Source organism: Lepidochelys kempii, chromosome 7, assembly GCF_965140285.1.
Source record: "Lepidochelys kempii isolate rLepKem1 chromosome 7, rLepKem1.hap1, whole genome shotgun sequence".
Classification (NCBI taxonomy): Eukaryota; Metazoa; Chordata; order Testudines; family Cheloniidae; genus Lepidochelys; species Lepidochelys kempii.
Genome location: NC_136386.1, coordinates 37,947,462 through 37,960,944, shown reverse-complemented (window position 1 = coordinate 37,960,944; position 13,483 = coordinate 37,947,462). Strand labels below are relative to the sequence as shown.

The following is a 13,483-nucleotide window of genomic DNA, read 5'->3' as shown; positions in this document are numbered from 1 at the left end:
CCCAAGACACTCCTGAATTTGAAAAGTGTGGAATTTCCTCTTAAACTTCTCCCTGCCTGAGGCCAGGATGAGCAAGTTCCACTGCAGTTCCAATTATAGCTTTTCTAGACCTAAAAATTGTATGATTTAAAGTCTGATATCTTGCAAGCACTGAGCGCCAGAGATGGAAGTTTTATATCTAACACTTGGAAGGGCCTGAGATAGCTTTTCTTTATACAAAAAGCCTGTTATTTTAGGTCATTTTTAGACAGTTTTGTGCCAAAAAATCACTTGATTATCATTCAATAATTGCCTTGTTCTGTTTATTCACTCTGAAGCATCTGACACTTACCACTGTTGGAAGACAAGATATTGGGCTAGATGAACCATTGGTATGGCTCAATTTGGCTTTTCTTATGTTCTCCACAGATTCCTGTAAAGTTGGACTCATACTAACTAGGGCATTTGCCTTTTCAGGCGGAGGAACATGCAATACATTTTTCAAAAACCATTATAAATAAAAAGATTTCTAAAATACATTTTCTGTGACATATGTGCATTCCTTATAGTCTATGAGGGATGGTAAGAAATAATGATTTTTATCAGCGCCCTTTTGGGTTGACCTACACAGTTCACCCCTTAGTTATACGTCTGTTTCAAACTCAAGTTGATAAAACCCTTATACCACATCACATCATCATGTTTTCCCCATATATGTTATAGACACATTATTGTCTGCAAAAGATTCTCTCTCTCTCTCTCTCGGTATATGTCAAGCATTATATTATATTTATATATAACTAAATTTCCTGGTCACCTTTAAAGAATAAATAAGATTTTGTTTGCTCTGTAAAGAAAATTCCTTCTGACTTGAGTGAAAGTCCCCTATGCAATTAAAGTTATGAGCTGGGTACACAAGGCCTGATAATAGATGGCACATATGCACAGTTTAAGGCTCTGATTCTCTAGAGGGATATGTGCAGGCTGACATTTATGCGCACCGCTCTAGACTCCCATTGTCTTCAGTGGGACTACACTCAACTGGATTCCATTGCATGACTGGGGCCTATGTTTGGGATTTACAGTAAGAACACAGGACTTTTTTTTAAGTACACAGAATTAACAAGAGCAATTTTAAAACCAAACAGATTTGTACAACCAGGAAAAAATTGCTCACTGAAGTTTAAATTGTAAAAAGCATGAAAAATTAAGGCCTAAGATATTCGATAGTATGTATTTAAACAGCAAAGCCACTCCAGTAGCAAAGAAAAGTTACTTCTGTTGTAAAGTTGATAAAGATATTTTATTTTGACTGTTAAAGCTCTTTCTACCGTGTTGCTATCGATTCTGTTTTAAAAGAGCAGAAAATACAAAATTTTGCAAAGACAAAACAAAGATAGGACAATGACCTACTGTAAATAATGAAAGAGATGAAGTGTCTGAGAACAAATCTTTTGTCACAACATTTTAAAAGAATGCTTGTCACAGATTTATGTAATGGGGATTATTGCTAAATATAGAGTATTACAAACTAGAGACACAAACTCAGTTCAATGTGGAAATGTTAAAATACTAACTTCAATCGGCCATCAAGCAACCTCAGGAGTAGAATTATTATACTGTGGAGGGAGCAAGATTCAGCTCTCCTTGTCTGGAAGGACAGATGAGCCTTTGAAATAGATTAGGAGAAGAAAATAGAGGAGGGAACCTACTGTATGAAAAATAAACCATGTAAACATAAAAAATGCAATTTACAAGTTCCTAAACCCTTTGTCGTATACTTTATATTAGAATAAATATGTATGAAATCAGAAAGTCCAAATAAATAACTTTTAAAATAAATCAGTGCCATTTGTGACTGTATTTTGATTATGTGAGCACATCCCCAGGAACTGTATTAAGTCACCACCTAAGTATATGCAATATACACGTCAGTCATGGTCACAGCTAGTCTAAGCTGGATCTGAAAGAGTGACTTAGAGATGCAAGGTTCTTTAAGTCACATTGCCAATCCCTGAATCATCCCTAAGTAATTTTTTTTCAGAGTGCTCCACATTCTCCTATGAAAAACCTTAGTAAGAACAAGAATGAAACTTTAGAAAAAGCTATACTTATTGTGCAAGGTCTTGTCAAGACAAGTTCCAGAATTTGAATGGTTTCGGGTGGGGAAAAGAGAGACAATAAGGCAAATAGTCTGTGTATTATCTCAGCTGCTGAAATGAATGTTTTGTCTGAACATACAAAAAAAAGTTAATGAAAATGTATTGTATTTTTAATTGTTTTTAATCAGTCTGTTTAATACATGTTTATGTTTGGTTAATATGGGTAAAATGAAGTTATGGCTCAATCTTGAAAAGCACTAAGTGCATTTTGGGATGTGCTGGCCCCTTCAGGTGCCATTAAAGCGTATGGGATTTCTGTCCTGAGTAAGAAGTTTGCAGGCCTGGGCCTTGCATTAGTCAACATCACCAGGAAGTACCAGAAGTCTCACAAGAGAACCTTTTCCCTTTTTGATATGCCTAGCATGATTTCTAGACCAGAAAGGAATAGAACACTATCTCGACTTTTGGACATTTGGATCAATGGATCCAAATGGATCAATGAATAACGGCTCAATGAATCTTTTGAGATTTACTTTTTACTATACTTTAAACACCAACTATTGTTCAGAGTGACTCCAAACCATAAAACTTATAAAGCTTGAAATTTTTGCAAGAAGCATAAAAAAACTGGAGTATGTGGCCTGTGGGAGAGTAAGTACTGGGTTAATTTATAACTTAAGCAAATGAATCTATAAAAAGAAGAAAAGCTCTATAAGAAATAGGTTAACGTATGATTAAAAAAACCCAACAGATAAAAGATATCTGAACTTGTTTGGTCCCAGTGATTTTATCACTAAGGAATTCAATTATAGGTGTGTTGGGAGTAGCAAATCACAATTCTGTAAATTACTAATGAGACAGAAAGATCTTTATCATGTTCTGTATGTGTTCACATGCAAAGTTCAGTCCTGCCCTCTGTAAATAAACTCTTAGCACCTAGACTGTGCTCCTTTGCAGAAACTCAATGTCACAACAGTAGGAACAGAGATATAACTTGGGCTGAATAATTTTTTGAACGTGCCGGCAGATGTACAATATTCTTAGAAATGAGAGGTTTCAGAGTAGCAGCCGTGTTAGTCTGTATTCGCAAAAAGAAAAGGAATACTTGTGGCACCTTTGAGACTAGAACGGGAATGGAGTCTTAGAACTTAGTAAGTAATCTAGCTAGATATGCGTTAGATTCTGATTTCTTTAAATGTCTGAGAAAAATAAGCTATGCTGAATGGAATGGGTATTCCTGTTTTTGTGTCTTTTTGTAACTTAAGGTTTTGCCTAGAGGGATTCTCTATGTTTTGAATCTGATTACCCTGTAAGGAGTTTACCATCCTGATTTTACAGGGGTGATTCTTTTTACTTTTCTTCTATTAAAATTCTTCTTTTAAGAAACTGAATGTTTTTTCATGGTTCTTAAGATCCAAGGGTTTCGGTCTGTGGTCACCTATGCAAATTGGTGAGGATTTTTATCAAGCCTTCCCCAGGAAAGGGGGGGTAACGTTTGGAAGGATTTTGGGGGGGAAAGATGTTTTCAAACAGACTCTTTCCTAATAATAATACTCGTTGGACGTTTGGTGGTGGCAGCAAAAGTCCAAGGGCAAAAGGTAAAATAGTTTGTACCTTGGGGAAGTTTTAACCTAAGCTGGTAAAAGTAAACTTAGGAGGTTTTGATGCAGGTCCCCACATCTGTACCCTAGAGTTCAGAGTGGGGAAGGAACCCTGATAAATTTGTTAGTCTCTAAAGTGCCACAAGTACTCCTTTTCTTCTTAGAAATGAGGTTAGCCAACAGATGGCTTTTCCTTTCTGTGGGCTGGTGATTTTCAACTTTGGATTTAATTCATTTAATATTATTAGCATTTTCTAGAAACTGCAAAGAGGAGACAACCTTTTTTTGGGGTGCCTTGTTTGAGGGTGGTCCAAGACTGTGGAATGAACTTCCCCGGGAACTAAGGACCATCATAAATCTCACCACCTCCCACTCCAAGTGCAAGGTGCATTTCTTTGACCTTGCCTTTTATAAACACATAGCAACAGGTATATTTATTTAATAAATTTAAAAAAAAAACCTACTAAAACAAAACACTCCATTGAACACATTTCTCCCTCTCTGGAGAGGATGAAAGAACAAACAACATATGACAGATGTGTAGTCACTATGTTTAATGGACTATTGGGAGGCGCTCAGATACTACATTCATGAGTGTGGTATAAAAACCTATATAGAATAGAACTAACAAGTTGAATTCAGGATACATATGACATCAGTGTACCATGGAGATGCATTAAGTGAATCACACAAGGCTGGATTTATTTAGCCTGTGTTGCATATTCTATTAGAGAGTTTTAACCCACTAATTTACATAATGACTCTTTATTTACCCAAGGGAGGCAGATTGGCCTCAGGTCAATTAACTCCTAGGGCCTGCAATCCAAATTGTTTTAAGGGCTGCCTGCTACTTGATTCTTACAGCAGTAAATTATTATCTCTTGTCAGTCATTTAAAGAGGAAGGGCAGTTTCTGGAAAAGCAAATATAATTAGCCAAGAGACCCACAGTCCAACTGTAGTTGCAAGAAAGCTTTAAGGGACCAAGCCCTGCTTGCTCTAAACACACAAGAAGTCAGTAGAACAACTCACATGACTAAAGAGAGAAGGATTTCACTCAAATATGCAGTTTTGTGGAAATTCACATATTCTTCTAATTGTAACTTTCCCAATGATTCATAGGCTGCAGAGTGGAGGGGTCACGTAGGCCATGGCCTGGCCACTTTTTGGCCATAATGGTGGGGTAGCTGGGCCAAATTTGAGTGAGTGATGTTGTGACCTGCTGCAGCAACACTGAGGCACCACAACCCTGTATGCAGGTTGCAACACTGGTCACTCAAATTTGGACAGGGTGCGTGCAGGGGCTCATGGGCCAACAACGTCAGGCTGCTGGTAGTGCAGTGAGGGGGTCTGAGGGAAAGAGAGTCAGGTGGGGTGGAAGGCACAAATCTATGCCCACAAACACACACTTTAAATGGCACTCTGCAGCCCCATCAATTAGAGAGTCTCAGACGTTTGAGACAGACTGGGTTTCTCTAAACTTCTCTGAGGCAGGACTAGAATTCTTCCATTTTTCTGCTAATTACAGTGTTGCCACAATATTCCGATATAGAGTCGAGTATATATAATAAATACCTTGAGAGATAGGAGGCGATTCATAGCTAGTGTACTAATTTAACAATCTTATTCCAGGATATTAAACGCTTAAGTTAAGCATTTACTATATTTCACCATTTCGTATCTTATGTTATTTGCTTAGCAGGGTATTTATGGTTGGAGAGAACAGTTATGTGCCCTGAATGCCCAAAAGGCAAAATATTTAATCTTTTTTTTAGCTATTCTTTTATTGACCTGCTGATTTTATTTTCAGCAAGCAAGTTACTCTATCCTGAAAAACAATCCGAATGATCAAGAGCTGCTAGATTTTACAATCTTGATTTGCAAAAAAAATAGGTTAAAAATACAGACATTTCTGAGATAAGCAGCACCGTTTAAACTTAAATTTCTTTCACATTTATTTCTTCACCTACATGGGTTCTACCGAAAAGTTTAAAATCAATAGTGATTACAATAAAGTTGGGCCCAGTGGCCCAGGGAGGGTAAACACACTATCATAAAATAAGCAAAGAAAAATAATCCTGTTTGTACAGTGCCTAACACAAGGCACAGTGAAAATCAGAATAAAACAAAATGGCCAAAGATGAACTGCTTCAAATAAAAATACCCTACACAAAACACTGGAGACAGCTAGAAAGTGCAGACATAGGGTCTGATCCAATTTCCAATGAAGTCTTTGCAAAGAGCCACTCCATTGGCTTTAAACCTACAATCAGTGTAGGTCAGTGGAACTGGATTTTACCAATTCCTTGTTCGCAAAACAAAAGAGGCATTGGGAAGCTGAATTTTCTAAGTCCTGAAGCTTTCAGATTAGTTTCACAGTTAGGAGTGAATTACAGTAATCCATTAGCATGGAAGTACTGAGAGCATAAATATGGTCTGAGTGGCAAAGTCCATGTTACAGAAAAAAAGAGTGGTACTGGAGAACATGGAGATGATAATAGCCACTTCAGACTACCGTCATAAAATGGGTTTTCAGAAAGAGCAATGAATACCAAAAATGTCTGACAACCAAGAGCCTCAGCCCCCTGAATAGAAGGAGCCCAGAAGCCTAGAAAGTTAATGAAAACTTAATGTCAAGCAATTTAGGTACTGCAGTGCAAAAAAAAAAAAAAAAGTGTGGGGCGTGGGTGGGAGGGGCATTTAAAAGATTTAAGGAAATACTCTTGTTATGTTTCGGGGAAAGCGGGGTTAGTAACATATCGCATGACTTTCCTCTTGACTCCGAGAATGCTTTGGATGTCTCTCAAGACCACAATGTTGTCTGTTCTGTACAAATATATGAAAGTCCTCTTTCTGTAATTTGCCATTGCTGTTTTTCTTATCTGTGAAGGAAGCACAGTAACTCCCACTGGGGACATTTCATAGTAACTTGATCTTAAAATAAGAAATCTAAGGGAAAGGTCATATCCTAATAAGTTTTGCATACCTAAATTCCCATGGAGCTTCAAAATGATGCTGAATGACTAGGGCACTAACAATTTTCCAACAATATGTTATTGAACAGTTTCCAGTGAGTGTCTACAGCATGCCAGAACAATAAGTGAAATGAAGATAGGATTGACTGGCAGGACATAGCATCCAAGTCTGCCCTTAGATTTATCTGGGCATCTCCCATTGATGATTCTGGGTTTTTATCTTTAGAATTTCTGTGAATTTCTGTCTTCCTCTTCCCTCTTTTCCAATGAAGATAACTGCCCGAAGCCCCTTTAGCTTTCTTCAAGTCCTGGTGTAAGGCTGTTGAAGTCAGTGGAATATGTGTCTCTTTATCTGACAGAAGAAAATGAGAAAGGCATTCTACAAGGCATTCTAGCATAAATAATGGAATCAGCAGCAACTTTTCTTACTTTAATTGAGAGGATGAGTCTTGTAAGGAAGTTATCGTGTAGCCCAAACTGGAAATACCAGCCTAACCCTTCCAATCAAATAGTTTCAATCGTACTGTAAGATGATCCTGCTTACATCAAGGTGCTCTTCTTTTGAGATGCATTTTCTTTTTCTCTACAGGCAGAGGTCCACAGTGAGGGCAGGGCTGATCACCTCCTCGTATGTATCAAACTCTCTCCATGTGCTTCTGATTTAATCATCTACCATGTATATTTTTGCTTTGCTTTGTGAGGTGTATTAGTGTGGTAGTTCCTCAAGTTTTGGCACTCATACATAACTAGTTGAAGCTCTTATAGAGAGGGTTGTTTATTTGTTTTGTTTTTAGGTGTACACCACCAATGTGAGTTTTAAGACTTGCAAGATTCCTAAAGAGACTTTGTTTGCAATTGTGTGTGTAAAACCTCAGTTTATGGTCCATTGTTTCTGTGCTATCACAGATCTGAGAATAAGTACCAAACTAATTGTATCGGTCATAATCACCTTCTTTAATGACTTCAGTTGATTTAAATGGCAATATTTACTTTTAAATTCTCTCATTGTTTCTGATATATTGTCTCTTCCTTTAAGTTTAACTCCAGCACAATGGGTTTAATGTTCCATTCTGCCTCACTCAATTCAGGTTAATTGGAAAAATTCAAAAGATGTGAGGTGAACTTAATCTCTTGGGTGTAAGTTATTCCCTGAAAGATATCTGAAGATGTGGAACTCAGTTCTCTGAATGCCATGCACCATAGTTGGTGTAGCTGGTATCAATACATGTGTAGCCTTTTCTCACATCTGGTATTGCACAGAAATGTTTTTGTCAAAGTGGTTAACCATTGGCTCACAACAGAGATTCAGTGGAGGAGGCCCATGATATGCCTAGCTGTGCTGGCCATTAGGGTTTAAATATGGTATGTCCTGGTATTGACCAAAAGGTACACAAGTTTCCTAAGCAATAAAAAACACTGGGTGAAATCTCAGCCTCATTGAAGTCAATGGGGATTTTGCCATTGACTTAAGTGGAGCCAGGATATCACCCCAAGTGTATTATTGTCTTGTCTGAATAAGTGAACATACGATATATAGCTGTGTAATGTAGTATATACTTCTGAACTATGGGCCAGACTCTATGCCAGTTTACACCAGCAGAAGACAATCCCATAGTTCAGATGTTCTCTGAATATGGGGAAGAGTGTAATTTGTACTGAACAATTTTATGTTATTGCATACACTCTGCAAACTCATCTAGTACAAATGAGGGGTGCCTGGATGAAGAGGGCAAGTGGATACATGAGAAGTGTCTTTTTGTGAACTTGGGGAAGGCAGGAGTCTCTGTTTGGTGGACAGGGGTTGTAAAATTAGGATTAGGCCCCTTTCCAAGTTCCCATTTTTAGGGGAAATATTCAGAAGTAGTAAGTGAAGGTAAGCATGAGAGATGGACCAAAACCAGGCCCTAAATTCCAAACCTATTCCAGTTTGGATGGTGTGACATTTTGCCCAGGATACTCAGAACTGTGAGCCTGACTGTGTTACCACTCTGACTTAGCAAGAGTGAGAGCTTTGCTGCTGCTAAATTGTGTGTCAGTTCCCTGACAGACCAGCAAACTGTTCATGACTCTGCCAATCTAACTTTGACTTGAAGATTATAAACAGCAAATTCCAATTGCTGAGTTCCCCAGAGATATGTCTCTGAATTGTCCAGTTTCTCTCACTGTGACACTCACAGAAATGATCAAATTTGCTGCCTCCAAAGAAACAGAATACCTACAAACCTGTTGGTTTAGCTGAGGATTCACACTCACTTTAATACACAGTGCTGAGGTGGTTTTGTAATAAAACAAGAATAAGTTTATTAACAAACAACAGAGATTTATGTAATACTAAGCAAGAATAAAATAAATGTATGTTTACAAGTAAACAAAATAAATACAATACATTCTACTGACTGAAATTTCATTTCAGCAAGTTACAATCTTTATCTAAGCAGATTTCTCACTTACATCAAGTTTCCAGCAGCTCTTGCCTTTCAGGCCACGAAGATTCAGTTTTCATAGGCTCAGTGCATGATGTACCCTGTCGTCCCCACAGTGATGAATAATTAAAAGTTCTTTTTGCTTCCCTTATATTGCTCAACGTCCATTGTCTCTGCCTCAAGAGCTGGGAAGGCTTCCTGGGGTGTAGATTCTGTCCCCTGGCATTATTATTAAACAGGCTTCTCCCCGCTTGTTTAGTTTGATGGCTTTGTTTACTTTATATGAATATATGCTTCTATTCTCCTGTGCCTATAAGCAAGTCAGTAAGACAGGTAAACACACATTCCTTTGTTTCAGAGTAGCAGCTGTGTTAGTCTGTATTTGCAAAAAGAAAAGGAGTACTTGTGGCACCTTAGAGACTAACAAATTTATTTGAGCATAAGCTTTCGTGAGCTACAGCTCACTTCATCGGATGCATTCAGTGGAAAATACAGTGGGGAGATTTATATACACAGAGAACATGTAACAATGAGTGTTACCATACACACTGTAAGGAGAGTGATCACTTAAGGTAAGCTATTACCAGCAGGAGAGTGGGGGGGGGGGACCTTTTGTAGTGATAATCAAGGTGGGCCATTTCCAGCAGTTGACAAGAACATCTGAGGAACAGTGTGGGGTGGGGAGGGAATAAACATGGGGAAATAGTTTTACTTTGTGTAATGACCCATCCACCCCCAGTCTCTATTCAAGCCTAAGTTAATTGTATCCAGTTTGCAAATTAATTCCAATTCAGCAGTCTCTCGTTGGAGTCTGTTTTTGAAGTTTTTTTGTTGAAGAATTGCAACTTTTAGGTTGGTAATCGAGTGACCAAAGAGATTGAAGTGTTCTCCAACTGGTTTTTGAATGTTATAATTCTTGACGTCTGATTTGTGTCCATTTATTCTTTTACGCAGAGACAGTCCAGTTTGACCAATGTACATGGCAGAGGGGCATTGCTGGCACATGATGCCATATATCACATTGGTAGATGGGCAGGTGAACGAGCCTCTGATAGTGTGGCTGATGTGATTAGGCCCTATGCTGGTGTCCCCTGAATAGATATGTGGACACAGTTGGCAACGGGCTTTGTTGCAAGGATAGGTTCCTGGGTTAGTGGTTCTGTTGTGTGGTGTGTGGTTGCTGGGGAGTATTTGCTTCAGGTTGGGGGGCTGTCTGTAAGCAAGGACTGGCCTGTCTCCCAAGATCTGTGAGAATGATGGGTCGTCCTTCAGGATAGGTTGTAGATCCTTGCGTTGGAGAGGTTTTAGTTGAGGGCTGAAGATGACAGCTTGTGGCGTTCTGTTATTTTCTTTGTTGGGCCTGTCCTGTAGTAGGTGACTTCTGGGTACTCTTCTGGCTCTGTCAATCTGTTTCTACATGCACTGCCTCCCAAACACATTTTAAGAACATATTTTCAGCACCCATCTATAACTCTTTGTACAGAATACATACATACATACATCACACAATTATTTTTGGGACCAGCATGTCACTAGTTTATATATTATACCTTACATGATACCTTTGTGATATATATTGTGATAACAGTATTTTAGGGCACAGCCCTGATGTGAGTCATGGTATGATGTGCCCTCTAACAGTTGGTATTGCGGAGCTCTCAGGGTCATAGATGGTGGGGTAAAGTTTGACCATTTCTGTCCTTGCTCTTATTATGCTCCAGGTCTTGTTCCTACACTAGACCCAATCCTTCTGGTGTGGGGTCAGCTAAACTACTGCAAAAAAGTCTGTTCTTGTGGAATTTCTGTGTGTGAATTGAGGTAATACAGTTAGACCAGATGCACTGGCCTTACTACCCAAAGGACAGGCTGTGCGGAGTTTGGGGGGCAGCTTGCTTCTAAAGACCCAATTTTGGATTTGAGATAGTTCAGAAAAGTTAAATTAGGAGTTTTGCATGTGAAAAGAATGCAGTAAGTGTCCTATTCCTGACATTTAGCTCTACTTTACAGTATATTGCATTTGTTGTCATCCAGAGGTCTGTTATGAATTATTTTTTTGCTATAATCTCAATTATAAATATATTGTAATCTGATAATGGTTCTTTGAGTAAAATTCAGTCTTGTTAGAGTTCAGTCATTTGCATTGTGATTTTGGTTCAGATTAATTTGAAACTTGCAAACTATTGATTTTGTTTAGATTGGGAATAACTACAGGAGCAAAGAAGGAAAAAAATCTGTTTTTGAACTATTTCAGAACAGTAAAAAGCCACAGTAACTCATCCTGAGTGTAGTAATATATCCCACCAACCACATGATATTTAGCTGTTCATAGGCATGTTTCAGGGGTTACAAAAAGTCACAATAAAAACTTTTAGTTCCTCATATGGTACTTGCTTACCTAGAAAATAAATCCAGTTGTAAAATTACTGAAGCATGACAACACAATTTATTGCATACTTAGCTATAAGAATTATTCCAAAATGAACTGAGGAAAATGATTTAAAACGACAACATTTTAGCTCCTAAGGATTCCAGACTATGTGGACCACATTCCAATTTATCGTTCAGAATTTAAACAATATAAAAGTTACAGACTTACCAAGATTGTGGTAATGGATTCATATTTAATTGTTCAAATAAAGAATGTCTATTGATATTAATTGTGATTAAATCTAGAAAATGTTAATGTGATTTTTTTCTATATGCAGACTTACCCTCTTTTAATAAACTTTCTGGAAAAACATGAAAATGTGATTAAGCTTTTTATTGCTATAAATATGTATAGGCAGGCATAGATATTTATCTCAAAATGTGCTTTATATAATTCCAGGTATCATGGCAGATTAAGCTAAAAGATCTGCTGTTATATGTCTTATTGGATGACTTATAAAAGGAATTTTTAATGCAATTTTAAATATAGAAGGGGGCAAGGAGATGACAAGAGCACATGATACAGGGAAGGAAACTGAAATTTACCCAATCTGTTTCTTTTCTCTCCTTCTATTGCTGCTAAAATTCAGTGTAATAACTCTGTTTGCACCACTATAGTTAATGTTGTATCACCACTTAATCATTAATTCCTAATCTCCTGGAGTTAGAATCTGACTATAACACTTTTCACTGGGTTGAAATGTGGCAAATAAAGTCAAAGCCTGTAAGCAAATACTTGGTTGTTTGTATCTTTAAAGAAAACAGAAGGAACTTAAAGTGGACTAGTATCTTTTGGATATTTTCTAAGAAATCCAGGTAAGGAAGATGGATGGTTCAAGGACCTGGTAACAGAATACGTAGCTTTTTACCTCAAGGCCACTGATACAAATCCTGACAGGCTGCTAGTGACAGTTATTACCCTTAATAGCTGTTTGATTCACTATATGAAAAGTTAGTGGTTGTGGTCCTAGTCCTATAGGCAGGTATCCACCTCTCTTTTGTGGCTTTGGAGAGTCCCCTGATGAAAATGGGCATGGTGACTGAACGGTTCTGCAGAGTTTTTCTATCCAAGGTTAGGGTTGAGGGACATTTCAGAGTCCCTACAATATTTATATACACAATACAAAGAGTCATTTGAATGTATTTTATGAAGACATGCCAACTCACCTGAATTAATTGTGAGAGATGCGATTTTAAAGTAAAATTAAGCCTGACTCATGATCTCGTGATAGAACGAAATGTCAGATTTTTTTTCCAGCTGTGGCTGAAAACAAATATCCTGACATTTGGGAGTTTTAAACTGAGCTCACGATAATAATTTTACTTAGAAATCGCTGTCAGCCCTAGACAGCCGGGGCTCCTGCTGTCAGCCCACCCTGGGCGGACAGTGGAAGCCCTGACCAGCCTGGGGAGGACAGCAGGAGCCCCTCCTCCTGAGGCCCCTGCGAGGAGAGTCTCCTGTTGTCAGCCTGCTTTGGCCTGCCAGGGCTCCCGCTCTCAGCCAGCCCCGGGTGGCTGGGGCTGACAGTGGGAGCCACAGCCACCTGGAGATGACAGTGGGAGCCCTTCTTCACAGGGCCCTCGAGGAGAGGCTCCCGTTGTCAGCCCTGGATGGCTGGGGCTCCTGCTGTCAGCCAGATATGTGAATTGAGAGCACTTTAAAGGCTCAGAAACTGGAAGGAAAGTAAAGAGAACTCACATTTCATTTTTAAAAAATCCTCATGATTTTTAAGCCAATCTTGTGATTTTGTGGGGGGTCTGACTCATGATTTTCCATGGCAAAGGTTAGCAACACAGTTTATGTTAGATTCAGACTCATGCAGGTTCTTTAATTATAGCTGAAAATAAAGGAATTTACAAAATATGGTAAATACATTACATAAATTGTCCAAAGTATGGACATTCTAGGCTTGCAACAGTTAGTAAACTGGCCCATCGTTCTTGGGTATTAAAATTCCAAATTTTCCATTGTGCTGAA

General features: G+C 38.4%; 1 protein-coding gene across 4 annotated transcripts in view; it reads left to right on the top strand.

Moving 5' to 3' along the window:
- Positions 1 to 13,483, top strand: part of PPARG (peroxisome proliferator activated receptor gamma) — a 105,514-nt gene that overhangs the window by 18,096 nt on the left and 73,935 nt on the right. For 2 of the 4 annotated variants that reach the window (XM_073352270.2, XM_073352269.1), the window contains exon 2: positions 7,245 to 7,283. The exons of the other annotated variants lie outside the window; for them this stretch is intronic. The gene's annotated coding sequence lies outside the window, so the exon portion shown is untranslated. The remainder of the gene's footprint in view (positions 1 to 7,244; positions 7,284 to 13,483) is intronic. 4 annotated transcript variants of the gene reach the window in all.